Source organism: Chiloscyllium plagiosum, chromosome 6, assembly GCF_004010195.1.
Source record: "Chiloscyllium plagiosum isolate BGI_BamShark_2017 chromosome 6, ASM401019v2, whole genome shotgun sequence".
Lineage (NCBI taxonomy): Eukaryota > Metazoa > Chordata > Chondrichthyes > Orectolobiformes > Hemiscylliidae > Chiloscyllium > Chiloscyllium plagiosum.
Genome location: NC_057715.1, coordinates 87959256 through 87980310, shown reverse-complemented (window position 1 = coordinate 87980310; position 21055 = coordinate 87959256).

Below are 21055 nucleotides of genomic sequence, written 5' to 3'. Positions count from 1 at the left end.
GATGCATAATTCCATATTCTATTGGTCAATGGCATGGGAGTTTCAAATCTTTTATCTTGAATTTGTTTCCAAAAATATGAAAGCAGTGATGTAGACTTCTTTCAATGTGTAGCAAATTTATCCAGTCACCAGCTGATTGCTGAACAACACAGTACAATTTCCAGGACTGAAGTTTCAGCACAGAGGAAGGAAACATGAGCTGAACTTCTTTTTAGGCCAGAGACTAACATCTGAGAAACAGATTAAACTTCAGATTTTCATAAGAATAAGCTCTTAACTAATATGGCAATGAGCTCCCTACCCCTTTAGGCCATTGGATGCAGGAATGGAGGCAGGTCAGATGAAGGACAAATGCAGTGAGGTTGCAGGACTATTTTGGGAGGCAAGTTGAGGCACTGTAAAATTAGAATGGGATGTACTGGAGTGGAGTCTTGGTAGCGTGACATCATGTCTACATTCTACCAAGTGTGCACACAAGGATCGATGCTGGGTCTACTGCTCTTCGTCATTAACATAAATGATTTGATGTGAATACAGGAGGCATGATTAGTATGTTTGCAGATGACATCAAGACAGGTGGTGTAGCGGACAGTGAAGAAGATTATCTCAGTGTACAACAGGACCTTGATAAGATGGGCCAATGGGCTGAGGAATGGCAGATGGAATTTAATTTAGATAAATGTAAGGTATTGCATTTGGTAAAGCACACCCGGGCAGGGCTTATACAATTAACAATAGGGCCCTAGGCAGTGTTGCAGAACAAAGAGACCTAGGGATGCAATTGCATTGTTCCTTGAAAGTGGAGATTCAGGTAGATAGGGTGGTGAAGATGGCATTTGGCATGTTTGCCTTCATTGGTCAGAACATTGAGTATAGGGTTGTGACATTGTTTCTGTTTTCAGCAGCAGGAAGAACATAGAACATAGAACATAGAACATTACAGCGCAGTACAGGCCCTTTGGCCCTCGATGTTGCGCTGACCTGTCATACCAATCTGAAGCCCACCTAACCTACACTATTCCATGTACGTCCATATGCTTGTCCAATGACGACTTAAATGTACTTAAAGTTGGCGAATCTACTACCTTTGCAGGCAAAGCATTCCATACCCTTATTACTCTCTGAGTAAAGAAACTACCTCTGACATCTGTCCTATATCTATCACCCCTCAATTTAAAGCTATGCCCCCTCGTGCTCGCCGTTACCATACTTGGAGAAAGGCTCTCCCTGTCCACCCTGGTTATCTTGTAAGTTTCTATTAAGTCACTTCTCAACCTTCTTCTCTCCAATGAAAACAGCCTCAAGTCCCTCAGCCTTTCCTCGTAAGAACCTTCACTCCATACCAGGTAACATCCTAGTAAATCTCCTCTGCACTCTTTCCAAAGCTTCCACATCCTTCTTATAATGCGGTGACCAGAACTGTACACAATACTCCAAGTGGGGCTGCACCAGAGTTTTGTACAGCTGTAGCATAACCTCATGGTTCCAGAACTCAATCCCTCTATTAATAAAAGCTAAAACACTGTATGTCTTCTTAACAGCCCTGTCAACCTGGGTGGCAACTTTCAAGGATAAGAGCGGGAGCTTGGACCAGGGGCCTGCTGGGAAAGGTAAGTCACTAAATTAAATCTTTACATCTGACATCGGAGAGCAGGTGTTTCTGGGAAGGGAGGGATGTTTTCTCCCCTCAGCTATATAACTGTGTGTTTTCTAAACTCGAGACCCGACCTTTGTAGGGCCTCCCACTCAACTACCTTCTCGATCCTTAAACATCAGGGACATCAGGTAAGCTCTTTTCTTTCTTACTTTCTGATAAGGGGTCTAGCAGGGATGGCAGTGCAAGGAGAGGAATGTTCCTCCTGCATGATGTTTGAGGTGAGGAACGTCATTAGTGTCCCATTCAAGTACATCTGCAAGAAGTGTACCCAACTCTTGCTCCTCCAAGACCGCATTAGGGAACTGGAGTGGGAGCTGGATGAACTTTGGATCATTTGGGAGGCAGAGTCTGTGATAGATAAGAGTTACAGGGAAGTAGTCACCCTGAGGCACGAAGAAAGCTGGGTGACTGTTAGAAGGGGTTAAAACAGTCAGTGGAGGGGTCCCTTGTGGTCGTTCCCCTGAAAAAACAAGTATACCATTTTGGAGACTGTTGGGAGGGACAACTTACATGCATGCATTGAGGTACAGGTCTCTGGCACAGAGTCTGTCCCTATTGCACAGAAGGGAAGGGGGGAAAGGAGGAGAGTGTTAGTAATTGGAGACTCAATAGTCAGAGGGTCAGATCGAAGGTTTGTAGGGACCGAAAGAGACTCACGGTTGGTGTGTTGCGTCCCAGGTGCCAGGGTCCGTGATGTCTCGGATCGTGTCTTTGGGGTCCTGAAGGGAGAGGTGACCAGCCAAAGTTGTGGTCCACATAGGTACCAACAACATAGGTAGGAAAAGGGATAAGGATGTAAGGCAGGATTTCAGGGAGCTAGAGTGGAAGCTGAGAGCTAGAACAAACAGAGTCGTTACCCGTGCCACGTGATAGCGAGGCAAGGAACAAGGAGGGATATCAGCTGAACTCGTGCAGGGGGGAGGGTTTCAGGTTTATGGATTATTGGGGCTCATTCCAGGGAAGGTGGGCCCTCTATAAACAGGACAGTCTTCACTTGAACCAGAATGGTACTAATATCCTGGGTGGGAACTTTGCTAGTGCTATTCGGGTGTGTTTAAACTAGCTCAGCAGGGAGATGTGAACCTGTGGTGTAGTTCCAGTGCACAGGAGGATGAGAGTAGGGAGGACAGGGACAGGATTTCACGGTCACAGGAGTGTGCTTGCAGACAGCAAGCTGGTTTGAAGTGTGTCCACTTCAATGCCAGGAGGATCCGGAATAAGGGAGGTGGAACTTGCAGCATGGGTTGGTACCTGGGACTTCGACGTTGTGGCCATTTCGGAGACATGGATAGAGCAGGGACAGGAATGGATGTTGCAGGTTCCAGAATTTAGATCTTTTATTAAGTTCAGAGAAGGTGGTAAGTGAAGGGGAGGTGTGGCTTTGTTAGTCAAGGACAGTATAACGGTAGCTGAAAGAACTTTTGACAAGGACTCATCTACTGAGGTGGTATGGGCTGAGGTTAGAAACAAAGAGAGGAGAGGACACACTGCTGGGAGTTTTTTTATAGGCCTCCGCAAAGTTCCAGGGATGTGGAAGAGAGGATTGGCAAAACAATTCTGGGCAGGAGTGAATGGAACAGGGTAGTCATTATGAGGTTTTTAACTTCCCAAGCATTGACTGGAAATGCTATAACTCTAGTACGTCAGATGGATCAGTTTTTGTCCGATGTGAGTAGGAGGGTTTCCTGCCACAGTATGTCGAAGGGCCAACAAGAGGGGAGGCCACACTGGATCTGGTACTTGGAAATGAACCAGGCCAGGTGTTTTATTTAATGATAGGTGAGCAGTTTGGAGATTGTGACCATAATTCGGTTATGTTTAGTTTAGCTATGGAAAGGGACAGTTACATGCCACTGGACAAGTGTTATAGATGGGCGAAGGACAATTATAATACGATTAGGCAAGAGTTAGGAGGCATAGAATAGGGTAGCAAAATGCAGGGGATGGGGACAATTGAAATGTGGAGCTCGTTTAAGGAACAGATATTGCGGGACCTTGATATGTATGTCCCTGTCAGGCCGAGAGGAAGTGATAAGGTAAGGGAACCATGGTTTACTAACGAAATTGTATCTCTTGTTAAGTGGAAAAGGGAGGCTTATGTGATGTTGTGACAAGACGGTTCAGATGAGGCGATGGAGAGTTACAGATTAGCCAGGAAGGATTTAAAGAGAGAGTTAAGAAGAGAAAGGAGTTGACATGAGCAGTCTTTAACAGGTAGAATAAAAGAGAGCCCTAAAGCTTTCTATAGGTATGTGAGAAATAAAAGGATGACTAGGGTAGGAATAGGGCCAGTCAGACAGAAGTACGAAGTTGTGTGTGAACCCTATGGAGATCAGGGAGGTGCTAAACAAATATTTCTCACTTGTTTTCACTCAGGAAAAGGAAAATATTGTCAAGAAGAAGACTGAAATACGGGCTATTAGACTAGAATGGATTGAGGTTAGTAAGGAGGAGGTGTTATCAATTCTAGAAGGTGTGAAAGTAGATAGGTCCCCGAGCCAGATGGGATTTATCCAGGGATTCTCTGGGAACCTAGGCTGAAGATGACGGAGCCTTTGGCCTTGATCTTTGAGTCGTCATTTTTACAAGTTTAGTACCAGAGGACTGGAGGATTGCAAATGTTGTGCCCTTTTTCAAGAAGAGCAGTAGAGATGACACAGGTAACTATAGACCAGTGAACCTTATGTCTGTTGTAGGAAAAGTTTTGGAAAGGTTTATAAGAGATAGGAATTAAAATCATCTAACAAGCAGCAATTTGATTGGAGATAGTCAACATGGTTTCGTCAAGGGCAGGTCATGTCTCACAAACCTCATTGAGATTTTTTGAGAAGATGACTGAGCATGTGGATGTTGGTAGGGCAGTTGATGTGGTGTACATGGACTTCAGTAAAGCCTTTGATAAGGTTCCACATGGTAGGCTTTTGGAGAAACTGCGGAGACATGGGATTGAGGGTGATTTAGCAGTTTGGATTAGAAACTGGCTTTCTGTAAGAAAGCAGTGAATGGTGGTTGATAGAAAATATTCAGCCTGGAGTCCGGTTACTCGTGGTGTGCCACAAAGATCTGTTTTGGGACCACTGCTATTTGTCATTTTTATATATGTCTTGGATGCAGGGATAGATGATGGGTTAGTAAGTTTGCAGATGACACTAAAGTTGGTGGAATGGTGGACAGTGTGGAAGAATGTTGCAGGCTGCAGAGGGACTTGGACAAACTGCAGAATTTGGCTGAGAGATGGCAAATGGAGTTCAATTCAGATAAGTATGAAATATTTCACTTTGGGAAGAATAATGGAAAGACAGAATACTGGGTCAAAGGAAAGATTCTTGGAAGTGTGGATGTGCAGAGGGATCTTGGTGTCCATGTACATAGATCCTCGAAAGTTGCCACCCTGGTTGATAGTGCTATTAAGAATGCATACGGTGTGTTAGGTTTTATTGGTAGAGGGATTGAGTTCCGGAGCTGTGATGTCATGCTGCAACTGTACAAAACGCTAGTGTGGCCTCACTTGAAATATTGTGTTCAGTTCTGGTCGCCCCATTACAGGAAGGATGTGGAAATATTGGAAAAGATGCAGAGGAGATTTACCAGGATGTTGCCTGATCTGGAGGGAAGGTCTTATGAGAAAAGGCTGAGGAACCTGAGTCTGTTTTCATTGGAGAGAAAAAGGCCAAGACGGGATTTAATAGAGACATACAAGATCATCAGAAGATTAGATAGGGTGGACAGAGAGAGTCTTCTTCCCAGGATGATGACATTGGCTTGTACGAGGGGGCATAGCTGCAAATTGAGGGATGATACATTTAAGATAGATGTCAGAGGCAGGTTCTTTACTCAGAGAGTGGTAAGGACATGGAATGTCCTGATTGCCAATGTAGATAACTCAGTCACATTAGGGGCATTTAAACAGTCTTTGGATAAGCATGGGGATGATAATGGGATAGTGTAGGGGATTGGGCTTAGATTAGTTCACAGGTCGGCACAACATCAAAGGCTGAAGGGCCTGTTCTATGCTGTACTCTACATACAGGACATTGGTGAATCCACTTTTAGAATATTGCATACAATTCTGTTGTTAAACTTGAGAGAGTGCAGAAAAGATTTACATAGTGTAATTGAACTATTCGAACTTTGTTTATGCACAAGATACTGGTATTGGACTTTACCTTCTCACCCTCCATCTATACTTTAAATTCAATAGATTATGATCGCTCCTTCTGAGAGGATCCCTAGCTATGAGATCATCAATTATTCCTGTCTTATTACACAGGACTAGATCTTGCTGCCTGGTAGGTTCCATTACATACTGGGTAAAAATAATGACTGCAGATGCAGGAAACCAGATTCTGGATTAGAGTGGTGCTGGAAAAGCACAGCAGTTCAGGCAGCATCCGAGGAGCAGGAAAATCAACGTTTCAGGCAAAAGCCCTTCATCAGGAATGAGGCTTGTGGGTTGGGGCTGAAAGATAAATGGGAGCGTCCATCACTGACCCCTCTGACCTATCACCTTCTCCCTCACTTTCATCCACCCAGCTACCTCCTCCAACCTCACCCCACTCCCATTTATCTCTCAGCCCCAACCCACAAGCCTCATTCCTGAAACATTGATTTTCCTGCTACTCAGATGCTGCCTGAACTGCTGTGCTTTTCCAGCACCACTCTAATCCGTTACATACTGTTCAAGGAAATTCTCATGGATACATTCTATGTATTCCTTCTTAAGGCTACCTTGACCAACTTGGTTTGAGCAATCAAAATGTTAGTTTAAAATCCCACATGATAATTTCCATACATTTTCTACATGTATCAATTATTTCATTGTTGTTATTTGGTGTCCTGTAGACTATGCCTTTCAGTGAATTTTTCTCCTTACTATTTCTAATTTCCACCAACACTGATTCGACCTTTTTCTCCATAGAACCTGTGGAGTTAACGAATATTATGATTCCCAAGCTTCCTTTAATTCTGAGACACTGTTGCTTTTATTCAGTAATTTGCGAACCAGGCTTTTGACTGGTTACGACAACAAGCAGAAGTCTGTGAATTTGGTTTAATCCTTAATGAGATGTTTAGAGATCATCTGCTATGCAGGTTAATCATGTAACTTTGCAAAAACACCTACTAGCTGAAATTCAGCTGCACTTCAAACAGGTGTCACAACTGACTTTATCATTGGAAGCTGTGGCAAGTGGGGCATACCTGTTATATAGAATCTACACAATGTGGAAACAGGTCATTCAGCCCAACAAGTCCACATCAACCCTCTGAACAGCATCCATCACCCTATCCTATCCCATGGCTAATGCACCTAACCTACACATCCCTGAACACTATGAATAATTTAGCATGTCCAACTGCCTAACTTTGCACATCTTTGGACTGTTGGAGGAAACCGGAGCACCTGGCAGAAACCCACGTAGACACAGGGAAAACATGCAACTCCACACAGACAATCACTCGAGGCTGGAATTGAACCCAGGTCTCTGGCGCCGTAAGGCAACAGTGCTAACCACTGAACCACGGTGTTGCCCCAGTTGCAAAATATTCTAATGGAAGTGGGCACCCTCGCCAGTCTCACTGAGCTTGGGGAGCACCATTTGAGTGTAAGCAATTGCATTCCTACCACACCTAAATTGAAGAAGATAACTCATAGGCTGGTATCCAGGAGGGTATCCAGGCAAATTCACACCCTGAAAAGTCTGCCTTCTTCTGGTTTGGAACAGTTAAATTGCTTAGCAACATTCAAATCAGGAACAATCAAGATAAACATCTGGTTAAATGGTCATCTAGTTCTAATGGAGGTTGATACCAGCACAGCCATATCAGTGATTGCAGAACCAGTTTTCAATAAATGTGCTCTTGACTTTGGTGCTTAAATTTGTGCAAGACCTCAGCTGAGCTGAGAACCTATACTGGGGAACCTTTACAGATTAAGGATACAACTTTGGTTCTAGTCTCTAATGAAAAGCAACTGTTTCAGTTATCAGTGCTTGTACTAAAAGGTTCAAGCCCAAGCTCAATGGGGTGAAATTGGTTGCAAGAGCTTCACCTTAACATTAACTCAACATTTGGCTCATAGATTGGTTCAATATTTTTCAGTTAGAAAATGGTTGCCTGAATCAAGTCCTAACTAAGTACTCGGAATTCTTCCAGGAAGATTTAGGGACTATCAAAGCCAAAGCCAGGAAGCAATTGCATGATTCTAAAAGGCCTGCCTACTGCCATTTGCCTTATGGACAAAAAAGTGGAAGCAGAAATCAGAAAGCTGGAAAGTGAAGGAATTATCATATCGCCGAATGTATAGCACCAGTTGTACCGATTTTGAAATTTAATGGATTAGTTCACCTTTATGGGGAGTTTAAACATATAGTAAACCATTTTTCACAGCTGAATAAATACCTAGTCCCTCAGATAGAGGACTTATATGCAAAGCTGGCAGAGGCTATTCTTTGTGAAGCTGGGCATGAGCCACATGTACTTGCTTAAACCAGGATTCTCAGAAGTGTGCTACAATTAATACCAATAAGGGTTTGTAACAATATCAATGAGACTGCCATTTGTGGTTTTGTAAGCCAGTTCAATTTTTCAGCAGGTGATGGGGAACATGTTGCAAGGTGTATCTCAGGTCACAATTTAACCAGATGATGTCCTGATAACCAGGAAAAATAATAAGGAACACAGTCAGAACTTGTATATACCACTAAGACAGTTTCCAAAAGTAGGCATATGCCTAAGAAGGGAAAAAGTGTTTGTTCCAGGTTCCCCAAGTGATCTACTTGGGCTATGTTATCAACAAGACTAGGTTACACCCATTGAAAAAGAAAGTCACAGCAATATTAAACTTTGGACACAGAAATATCCAGTACTTTCAAAACAGAAACAACAGGGGATACAAAAGACCATCCCAACTAGAATTGAAACCATTTTGGACATGGATAGACCAGCTCATGGTAGAGAAGGGCATATTGTTATGGGGAACAAGAGTGATTGTTCAGAGCAAAGGTTGCTGCCAGATACTGGTGAACTCTGTCAGAGTCATCTGGAGTTTCCAAAATGAAGATATTGACGAGAAGTTATAACTGGTGGCCAGGCTTGAATGCAGTCATAGCTACCCTGAATGTCAACAGGTCCCAGACATGTTGGTTACACATAACAGCCCATTGTTTACCAGCAAGGAATTTGGTTATTTCTTAAAGTCAAATTGGATTTCACATTTAAGGACAGCTCCATACAACCCATTATTCTATATTCTGGCAGAAAGAGCAGTTCAAACTTTGGAGGTTGAATTGAAGAAACAGCTTACAGCCTCGCCAGACATCAAACTGTTATAGTTCTTGCTTGATTATTGGACCAACTCACATGCAACTACAGGGGTAGTTCCGGCAGAGTCATTCATGAATAGAAGACCCCACACCAGATTAAGTCTGATCTTCTGGGCCCTGGTGAGTGGCGGGTGAAACAGCATTACAAACGACATCAGTAACGCAAGACTCTGTCAAGCGAGAGAGACACTTTGGTACAGCTGACAAAGTATGTTGTAAGAATCATGGAAATGGCCCCACATTGATAAGAGGCATGCTCGATGCAAGATCAGGACCAGTGATGATTAAAGTTCAGGGAAGTGCGACACTCCTGAACATGCATGTGAACATATGAATGCTACAAATTTGCAAACAGTGCAGAGGCAAGTTGTGCCCAGCTCCTCCAATCCCTTGGAAATGTTGCTGGAACCTGTGGATCTACCCTGTCTGTCAAATGTTGTCAAGTCCTCTGGATCAGAGATGGACATGATGGAAGTAGCTGCCTTGACACCTTTGCTTCCATGAAAGTCTACTGAGGCAATTCTGGCACAAAAGGCATGTTCCTGAGTGTTACATGCCGCCTGTGTCAGATGCTTGAGTTAGAGGAACTTGACCTGGTGCTAAAGTGCCCTAGAAGGCTATTAAAGAAAAGGAACCGGCCTACGTTCGTGGACTCAGAGTGGGAGAGATCTAATATTATAATGGAGTCAGCCAGCTGGACCTCATAGAATATGACTTCCTTGATTGGACCAGATTAACAGCCTCAGTTTTCAAAGATACTCACCAATGCATCAACCATTTCTTTAGCCACTTCTTTCAATACCCTGTAATGTAGAATATCAGAATGAAGGATTTTATCATACTTCCAGTCCAATTCAATCTTCTTACTAATTTACTTCAACTCCTCATTCTCCCTATCAGTTGAATCTGCAGTTCTGGAAAATTTCTTGCATTTTTATCAGTGACAACAGACACAAAATAATCATTTATCTTCTCTTCCAGTTCCGTATTCTCCATGGTAAATTCTCCTGATCTTATCTTTAATGGACCCACATTCATTATAACCAAAGATTTCCTTTTTACATACCGAAAGAAGCTTTCACATTTTGGTAGATTGCATTCATAATCTATTCTTCATTTCATTGTCAGTTTCTTGGTTCTCCTTTGTCGCATTCTAAAAACCTCCCAAAACCTCAGCTTTTACCCTAATTCTGGGAACTTTATATGCTTTTTCTTTAATTCATAATATCCCTACAGTGGGCAAACACGCCATTTGGCCTAACAAGTCCACACGGACCCTTCGAAGAGTATCCAGCACAGACCCATTCCCCTGAATGATGGACTTAACCTACACATTCTTGAACACTATGGGCAACTTAGAATGGCCAATTCACCTAACCTGCACATCTTTGAACTGTGGGAGGAAACCAGAGCAAATCTGCATAGACAAAGGGAGAATATTATTCCTTATTACTATTGCTCTTTCGTTATTCTTCTTCCTAACTATACAGCTGAGTCACCCATGGTGCGATGAACTTGGCTCTGGTTGCACTCCTCTGACAGATCTTTGCCCTCATCATTCTCTAACAAGAAAGTTAGACTCAGGAGCCACATGCGTGCTATTTAAGTAGACCACTGCACTGTAGCTGCTTGACAGCGATTCTAGCCACTGCTCAGGTTCTGAAATTTGGATCTCCAGCTTGTGTTCAGCCAGTTACATGTTCTGCAGCTATATTTGTTTAGAACACGTGGTATATCAATGCACACATACCGCAGGATGTACAGAGCTTGTCCCGTCTAACCTACCATCCATGAACTCTGAAATCAATTTGTGACCCTTAGAATTAATATTAAATTGCTATGAAAACTTAACAAGTTACTTCTCAGCAAAAGAGAGAAAAAAGATGAGAGATTTAAACACAAACTATATTACCAACTTTCACTTTAAAGTTTAGAAATACTGATCAATTGTACTCACCATTGAATTGTTTCACTTCCACCCATGACATGATTCTGCAGTTGGTCTCCTTGTAGATAGGCTTCTCAATCTATTAATGCTAGGGATCGAGCCCTCCATAATCACCTGATGAAGGAGCGTCGCTCCGAAAGCTAGTGTGCTTCCAATTAAACCTGTTGGACTATAACCTGGTGTTGTGTGATTTTTAACTTAATGCTATGAAGCGAAGGCTGATCTCCCACTGAGAACTAAAACTGAATCACCCAAAGAGGAGTACCTTGCCCTATAATCTGTAAAAAGTGTGTGCAAAGTGGTGAAACCTGCTCTTCAGCAACTTCATGTGGTTAAATAAAAATAAATTCCTGACCCTTTAAAATTAACACGTAACAGCAATTACCTAAGCTATTAACAAACCAAATAAATCCCTTCTAACTACTAACTATTCCCAAATAAAATAAAGTTAAGAATCACACAACACCAGGTTGTAGTCCAACAGGTGTTTTTGGAAGCACTAGCTTTCAGAATGCTGCTACTTAATCAAGTGGTTCAAGACATTAAGATCATGTTCACAGAATTTATCACCAAAGGAGTCCAGTGTCAAGAAGATGTGATACAATAAACAATCTTAGATTAAAACTTTCATCCTTTATAATGGGATGTGCTGGGTTCTGTTCTTTGATATGTAACAATTCTCCCCGTGTCTGCGTGGGTTTCCTCTGGGTGCTCTGGTTTCCTCCCACAGTCCAAAGATGTGCAGGTTAAGTGAATTGGCCATGCTAAATTACCTGTGGTGCTAGGTGCATTAGTCAGGGATAAATGTAGGGGAATGGGTCTGGGTGGGTTGCTCTTCGGAGGGTCAGTATGGACTTGTTCAGCGAAAGGGCCTTTTCCACACTAGGAAATCTAATCAAAAAATCTAATCTAATCAAACTTCTTTTAAATTACATTCTCAAGATAGCTCAGATTTTTAAACAATAGGTGTGAAGTCTATCTGCTCAATTGTTTAAAAAAATGACTCGTAGCTCTGGAGGATGGCAATTAACTCCTGAGTCTTTGTCCTACTGCCCCCTTCTTTTATACCTTTGATGATATATCAATTTTTTACAATAGGATTGCTCCTGTGTTGTCAAAACCATCAGATTTAAGTTTAATAGGTTTTTAGTATCTAGTTCAAATTGATTGGCTAAATTCAAAACCTGTTGCCTTGATAAAAATTATTGCTTGGTCTGCTAACTATAGGGCCTTGTAATACAAATGTTTCAGTTCAGGTGCTCTCTGTTCCGGCAAACTTTAAAGCTGCTCACAGCCATCCATTTTTACTCTAAACACTGAAAAAACCCCACCATGTTTTAAAGGGACCATACAATGTTCCCCCCCCCCCCCCTACAATTTTACAAACATCAAATTTTAGCTTCCTATCTCCCAATCTATAATTACTCCACCCAACTTCATAATACCTCCCTGCTTAGGAAAAAAATGAACCATCACTACGAAAAGATGGCTTCATTTTTGTTTTCTTTTAAAACCTTAACTCCATTACATCACCAGATCCATAGACTATTATTCAAAAGTTATATATTTGTTTACATATAACATTGAATACTACAGTTTCTATCCAATATAAACATTTTTCTTTTAAAACCGCATTAAAGCAACCAGGATAATATTTTCGCAACCTGTAACATTTAAAATGTGTAAATTAAATGTTGTAACATGAAACTACACTGAAATAATCTGGTATTCTTGATATTATATCTTTTCAGAACTGTCAAAAGATTATGGTTGGTATGCACTATTGGCTCTGAGGCATTGTTTACAACATAAACATTAAAATGTTGTGAGGCCATTTTTTCAATGGTTGAATATTTTTTCTGATGGATATTGAGTTTTTTTGAAAAATAATCGGTTGGCCTTTCAATTCCACAATCATCTTCCTGTAACAACACAGCTCCAACACCTACGTCGCTTGCTTCAATGGCGACTTTGAAGGGTGTAAAATTTGGCGTGGCTAAAACTGGGTGCTTGTTCTTTTTCAACAAATCCATCAAACATGTTACTAAAGCTTGATACAAATTTCCTGTAAAATCCATTCAATCCTAAAAATCGCAGCACTTCCTTGTTTGAGGAAGATCTTGGAGAGTCCTCAATGTCTTCACGTTCCTCTGTGTCATCCATCCGTATCCAATGTTGTATCCTAAGAATGTCCCTTCCGCCTTAGCAAATTATGTTTTTGCTAAGTTTTTGACCAACTTAAAGAGCTCTGCCAAATGCTTCAAATGATCTTTCGGCGAATGGCTAAAGATCACTAAGTCATTTATGCAGATGGCACAATTAATTAATCCTGCAACAGCTCTGTTCATAAATCTTTGAAAAGTGGCTGGGGTGTTTTTCCTTCCAAAGGGCATTACTTTAACTTGATATAACACATTTGCATTTACAAAAGCAGAAACTTCTTTTGCTCTCTTTGATAAAGGTACTTGTCAGTAACCACAAAATAAGTCCAATTTTGTGATGTAAGTGGCTTGTCTTACTTTTTCCACACAATCCTCCAGCCTTAGAATCGGGTATGAGTCAGATTTAGTCACAACATTGACCTGCTGATAATCTGCGCAGAATTGTTGAGTACCATCAGTTTTGGGAAGCAAAACAATCAGTGAACGCCACCCACTTCGAATCATCTCTGTGATGTCTTCTTGGAGCATTGCTTCCATTTCCTTCTGAACCTTGCTTAATTGAGAGGATAAAGCCATTAGGAGTGCTGTTTTATCAGAACAGTTTCCCTATGTCAACCTGATGTACTATGACATTAGTCCTCCCCATTCTATTTCTACACAGGTCCTCACAACACTGTAACAAGTCTTTCAATTCAGTTCTCTCAGCTCACTACCCTATCCCACTCCTCCTTGAGGACTTCCTCATTATTCAATTTATTCTGAGGCACATCAAAATCCAAATCATCTGGATTTGATTCTTCACTCTGAAGGGCAGCAACTAACACCTGTTTCTCTGATTTCCTTTCCCTGTTTCAGCACGTTCACGTGACATACCCGATAATTTTTTTTCTATAGGGTATCTTTACCAGATAATTTATCTGACTTAACTTCTCAATCTGATAGGGACCACTAAACCTTGCTTCGAAGGGATCTCCTACCACTAGTAACAACACCAATACTTTATCCCCATGGGCAAACATACAAATTTTAGATTTCTTATCTGCTTCCTGCTTAATTAGGTGCTGAAACACTTTCAAATGTTGTTCAGCTAATTCAATTACACTGTTTAATCTTTCTCATACCTCAGATTGTTATGAAGGTATAGAGGTGTACTGTATCTTTGAGAGAGTTGAAAAGCTAGCAAGGACTGACAATGCACAATGTGACACTTGGTTGAAACAAATAGCAGCAGTTGGGTTGCCATGAAACAAAAACAAATTCAAATTCAGTCAATCAGTTTAAATTAAGCTCCAAGATACCAAAATTGAATTAAATTTGAATTTAGTATTTCGATAATATTAAAACCAATGAAATGACCTGATGTTTTAGGGTGTAAAACTGCACATTTTGAACAGTTAGAGGGAGACCTGCCAAAGACCAACATATGTGGACTGCTAACTGAAGAGCTCTCTGAAAGGTACCTGTCTGTGGGGAGTTTGCGCAGCAGAACATTGAGGCCAACTTGGAGAGAATCTACAGAGGAAAATCTACAAAGGAGAATTGGCAAAGTTGACTGACTTTGAAACGTGATTTTATTTTGTAAATCTTAATCAGGATTTTTTTATTGGACCAGTATTGTAGAGTGGTCCAATAAAGATAGGTTTAAGAGAAAGGAGTTGTAAATAGCTGTTGATTTTAATATTCATTATTGGACTTAGAAAATAAAGTTGTTAATTTTTACTTTATATAGCAACCTCTAGGATAGACCTTTGCCTCTTGAATTTTAACAGATTACAGCACGGGATGAATTTTTTCTGTGTTGCTGGTTTAAATCAGTCGAGGGGTTTACCCTGTGTCGTAACAAGATACATAATCCAACTGTGAGATCTGACTTCTGACCTATCAACTTTACCTTAATTAATTTTAAAAGCCCTCTTACTTTGTGTCCAAGTATCAATTCAAATAGAGTATTTGTTAGATTACTTAAGTGTGGAAACAGGCCCTTTGGCCCAACAAGTCCAAACCAACCCTCTGAAGAGCAACCCACCCAGACCCATTCCCCTACATTTACCCCTTCACCTAATACTACGGGCAATTTAGCATGGCCAATTCACCTAACCTGCACATCTTTGAACTGTGGGAGGAAACCGGAGCACCCAGAGGAAACCCACACAGACACGGGGAGAACATGCAAACGCCACACAGATAGTTGCCTGAGGTGGGAATTGAACCCGGGTCTTTGACGTTGTGAGGCAGCAGTGCTAACCACTGTGCCACTGTGCTGCCCAGTAAACTGGATTCATTCATTTGGAGCATCTCTAATCGCAAATATTATAAATAGGATACCTTTATCCCAACCATTTGGGTAATCCTGGCAATTAGCCCTCAAAATGGTCTTTAGGGTCTGATGTCACTTGTCTAATGCTATCTGGGACTCAGGGTGGTGAGCATTTGGTGTAAAGTGTTTGATGCCGAAACTACCCATAATCTTTTTAAGTAATTTGGCAGTAAAATTGGACCCTTGGTCTGACTGAATCTTCCTGGGTAATCCATAACAGGTAAAGCAAGGAAGCAACTCCTCCATAACCTTTTTTGCCTTGACATTCCATAATGGAATTGCCTCCGGAAATCTAGTAGACCTATCCATTATGGTTAGAAAATACTGACTCTCACTTTTATTTTTTAGGGAGGGGACCTACGCAATCAATTATAACCTGTGTACAGGTTCTTCAAATGTGGGAATTGGCATCAAAGGTGCTGGGTTAATCATTGCTTTGTGGCTTTCTTACCATCTGACAAGTATGACAGGTACAGCAAAATTCAACCACATCTTTATGTAATCCAGGCCAATAAAAATGCTTCTGTACCTTAGCCTGAGTTTTCCTCACTCCGAGACGACTTCCAACAGTAATTCGTGTGCTACCCGCAATACTTCCTGTCTGTATTCTACCAGCAACACAATCTAGTGAATTCTGCCCACTAACCTGCCATGACCTCCATTTCCACCTTAAGATTTTGTCCTTGAGGTAATAGCATTCTGGAATACACTCTGATTCCTTTCCCAAGTAGGCTTTATGATATAAATCATTTATCATCTCATCTTTTTGTTGTAAATCCATTAATCTTTCTGAACTAAACACCTTTGCCTGATCTTCTACTTGCTTAGTTTTTTTCCTTTACCATCGTATCAAACAAGAGTGTCAGCTAACTGGACCTAAACTCCTTCATCTTTCTCTTTTGTTCTCCCTACTTGTTTTACCTTATGGCTGTGGGCTCTTGTCACCACAAAGTCCATAAAAATTCCAGGGTATTTTTCCTTTAACTCCTCAGTTCCATGATTTTCTTTTGGCTTTCCCACTACAAATGGGCATTACTTCCACCTGTGATCCAGCCATATCATTTCCAAGAATAAACTAGATTCCTGGAATAGCCAATTTTTCCATCACTCTTACTATCACTTCACCAGTTTTGAATGATTTACTAGCCTTATTTTATACAGGGCAATACTACTCCTCTCTACATTTATTCCACAGACTACCATTCTCCTTGGCAATATTTCAGAAGGAGTGCAAATATTTTCATCGTTTACTGTTAGAAACAGACTAGACACCTCAATAGCCCTGCCTACCAACTTGGTGTGAATTAACATTACCCACACAGTTTCTGACCAGTTCATCCATTGAGCCAATGTCTCAAAGGGAATGAAAAAGGCTTTTACATCCTTTTAATTGAATTTTGATAATTTTTTGACATATTTGTATATATCTCAGCCAGGCCTTTGGCTATGATGGGTTTACTCATCATCATTATCCTGCTGACTTAGCCTACCTTCTGCCTTCATCTCCATCTTGTTACGTTCCTGTCTAATTGCCAACTTCTGAAGTTCAAACTCTCTCTCTTCCTCTCTTTCTTCTCTCTCTTTTTCTTTCTTCTCTACTAAGAATCTTCTTTCCCTTTCCTTTTCTTTCTCCTCTCCTTGTAACCATAATTCAAGCAGTTTCAGTTCTCTTTTTTCCCTGTCTTTTTTCCTTTCAAGTTCACTTTCTATCTCCAATTGTCTCACTTGTAATTTAATTTTTTCTAATTCCAACGCACTTGACTGTTTCTCTGGTATATTCAAGTCTTCTCAAAATAAATGCCAACATTGCATTTGCCTTTCTAACAGCTGACTCACCCTGCAAGTTTACCTTGAGAGAATCCTGGACTTAAACTCTCAAGTCTCTTTTAACTTCAGACTTCTGAAGTTTCCCCTCATTTAGAAAATATTCCATGTTTCTATTCCTCCGACCAAAGTGCATGACCTCACAATTTCCCACATTGTATTCCATCTGCCACTTCTTTGCCCACTCTCTTAACCTGTCCAAATCCTTTTGAAGCCTCTCCCTGCCTCCTCAATACTCCTGTACAACTACGTATCAAACATAGTCAAAATGCCTTCAGTTATCTAGATCATTAATATATAAAGTGAAAAGTTGTGGTCCCAACACTGACCTTTGCAGAACACCACTTGTCACTGGCTGCCATCCTGAGAAAGATCCTTTTTTCTCCACTCTCCGCTCTCTGTCAGGTCAAGAACTGTCCTTGGTCTAACTTGCTTGTTACTTCCTCAAAGAATTCTAACAGGTTTGTCAGGCACGACCTCTCCTTGATGAAACCATGCTGACTTTGCCCTATTTTACTATACACTTGCAAGTATTCAGAAATCTCATCCTTCACAATGACTCCAAAATCTTACCCATGACCAAGGATAGGCTAATCGGTGTATAATTTTCCCTCTTTTGCTTCACTATCTTTTTAAACAGGGGTTTTACTGTTCATTGGGACTCTCCCTGACTCTAGTGATTCCTGAAAGAACACCACTAATGCCTCCACTATCTCTTCGGCTATCTTGTTTAGAACTCTGTGGTGTTGTCCATCTGGTACAGGTGATTTATTCACCTTCAGGTCATTCAATGTTTCTAGCAACTTCTCCTTGGTGATGACTACCATACTCAGCTCTGCCTCAACTGTCTTGAATTTTTGGGATATTACTCGTGTCTTCCACTGTGAAGGCTGATGCTAAGTAGTTATTCAGTTCTTCAACCATTTCCTTGTTCCCCACTTTTATCTCTCCAACAGTCCAATGTCCACTGTTGCCTCTCTTTTGTCCTTTTTATATCTAAAGAAACTCTTCCAGTTTTCCTTCACATTACTGGCTAACTTACCCTCATTTTTAATCTTCTCCCTATTTATTTCTTTTTTTGTTGTCCTCTGTTGGTCTTTGTAAGCTTCCCAATCCTCTGGTTTCCCACTGCCTTTCATCACATTATATGCTTTCTCTTTTGCTTTTATGCTATCCCTGACTTTCCCTGTCAGTCATGGCTGCCTCATCCTCCCTGGTATCATGTTTCCTTTTCCTAGGGATGAATTTTTGCTGTGTCTCCTGAATTACTCACAGAAACTCCTACTATTGCTGTTCCACTGTCTTTTCTGCTTGTCTCCTCTCCCAGTCAATTCTATCCGACTCGTCCTCAGGTCTCTGTAGTTGACTTTAGTCAGTTGTAATACTGTCACCACTGATTCTATCTTCTCCCTCTCAACTTGCAGAGTAAGTTCAATCATATTATGATCGCTACCTTCTCAGGTTTCCTTCATCTTAAGCTCCCTTATCAAGTCTGCTTCATTGCACAATAGTAAATTCAGTCTTGCCTGTTCGCCAGTGAGCTCCACTACAAGCTGCTCCAAAAAGCTATCTCATTGACATTACTCAAATTCCTTTTCTTGCAATCCACTACCAACCTGATTTTCACACTCTGCTTGCATATTGAAATTCCCCAAGATCACTGTAACTTTTCTTTTTTTACACACTTGACTATAAAGGGTGGCACAGTGGCTCAGTGGTTAGCTCTGCTGCCTCACAGCGCCAGAGACCTGGGTTCAATTCCTCCCTCGGGCAACTGTCTGTGTGGAGTTTGCACATTCGCCCGGTGTCTGCGTGGGTTTCCTCCCACCGTTCAAAGGTGTCCAGGTTAGGTGAATTGGCCATGCTAAATTGTCCGTAGTGTTAGGTATAGGGGAACGGGTCTGGGTGGGTTGCTCTTCGGAGGCCGAAGGGCCTGTTTCCACACTGTAGGGATTCTAATCTAAAAGCAGTGATGTACTTCTGAGGCTGCATAGGGCTGTGGTCAGACCACATTTGGAGCATTGTGTGCAGTTTTGGGCCTGGAAGTATGTACTGGCCCTGGAGCGTGTTCAGAGGACGTTCCCGAGAATGGTCCCAGGAATGAAAAGCTTAATATATGAGGAATGTTTGAGGATTCTGTGTCTATACTCTATGGAGTTTAGAAGGATGAGGGGGGGGGATCTAATTGAAACTTACAGAGTACTGAATGACCTGGACAGAGTGGATGTTGGGAAGATGTTTCCATTGGTAGGAGAGACTAGGACCCGAGGGATCAGCCTTAAAGTAAATGGAAGACCTTTTTGAATGGAGATAAGGAGAAACATCTTCAGCCAAAGAGAGATGAATCTATGAAATCCACTGTCATAGAAGCCTGTGGAGACTAGGTCATTGAGTATATTTAAAACGGAGATAGATAAGTTTTGGATTGTCAAGGGGATCAAGAGATCTGGGGAGAAAGCAAAAGAATGGGGTTGAGAAACTTATCAGCCATGATTGAATGCCGGAGCAGACTTGATGGGCTGAATGGCCTATTTTCTGCTCCTATGTCTTATGGTCTTATTCATTCTCTGCTAAAATGTTTTACTAACTTCATTACAATTATAGCTTGCTTATTATCTGTAATTAAACTCAGTTTTAGCCTGTTTGCTTATTTTTCAACTGTCACCTTTTTCTGCCTTTCTAAACTTTCTTGTCAAATTTTGGAAACATCTTTGACTCCCAGGACTTGCTTAGCAATGTTAAGAGCCATTTCTCCACTTTTGATTTAACCAACAGCAAACCGCCAAAATCAAACAGACTTTCCACTTCTCTACTTAAGTTTTATTTAAAGACCTAGGAAACTAGCCCCCAAGTCTGTTTAAATCTGCTGGGACTTCTTGTACCCTAAATCTATTCAAAGCTATCCAGCTCCCTCCAGATCTGTCCTGATCCCAGACCCGACCCCCCAATGTGTTATAAAGTGAAGATTGACCTCCCTCTGAGAACTAAAACTGAAACACCCAAAGAGCAGGCCTTACTATATAATCTGTAAAAAGAGTGTACGACGTTTTGTAATCTGCTCTTCCACAACTTTTAGTGGTTAAATAAAAAAAATCCCTGACACTCACTTTAAAATCAACAAGTAACAATTTATTTATCTAACTCTAACTGTGAACAAATTAACTAAACTATTAACAAACTGAATAAATCCCTTCTACCTACTCACAATTCATGAATAAATCAAGATTCTAATAGTATGCAATAAATACAAATCCCACTCATATACAAAAAAAATCTCTCAAAATTATAGACAGTTTATGTCTTCTGAAATGTTTTGTGCCTCTCCTGTCATTCTTCTGTCATGAATGCCTTTTCCTCCAATTCTTCTATTAGAAATACCTCCTTCATCGTTCTTCTGTCAGGAATTTAGATAGTGTTTTTTCTAATACGTAGATGACTGTGAGAGTCAATTTCTCTCTCTAGAGCTGAGGACCCTTGGCTCTGGCGGATGGCAGTTAACTCTGGGGTCTTTGTCCAACTGCCCTCTTCTTTTGTACTCTTGGTGACATATCAATTTAGAGTCATAGAGTCATTGAGGTGTACAGCATGGAAACAGACCCTTCGGTCGAACCCATCCATGCTGACCAGATATCCCAACCCAATCTCGTCCCACCTGCCAGCACCCGGCCCATATCCTTCCAAACCCTTCCTACTCATATACCCATCCAAATGCCTCTTAAATGTTGCAATTGTACCAGCATCCACCACATCCTCTGGCAGCTCATTCCATACATGTACCACCCTCTGCGTGAAAAAGTTGCCCCTTAGGTCTCTTTTATATCTTTC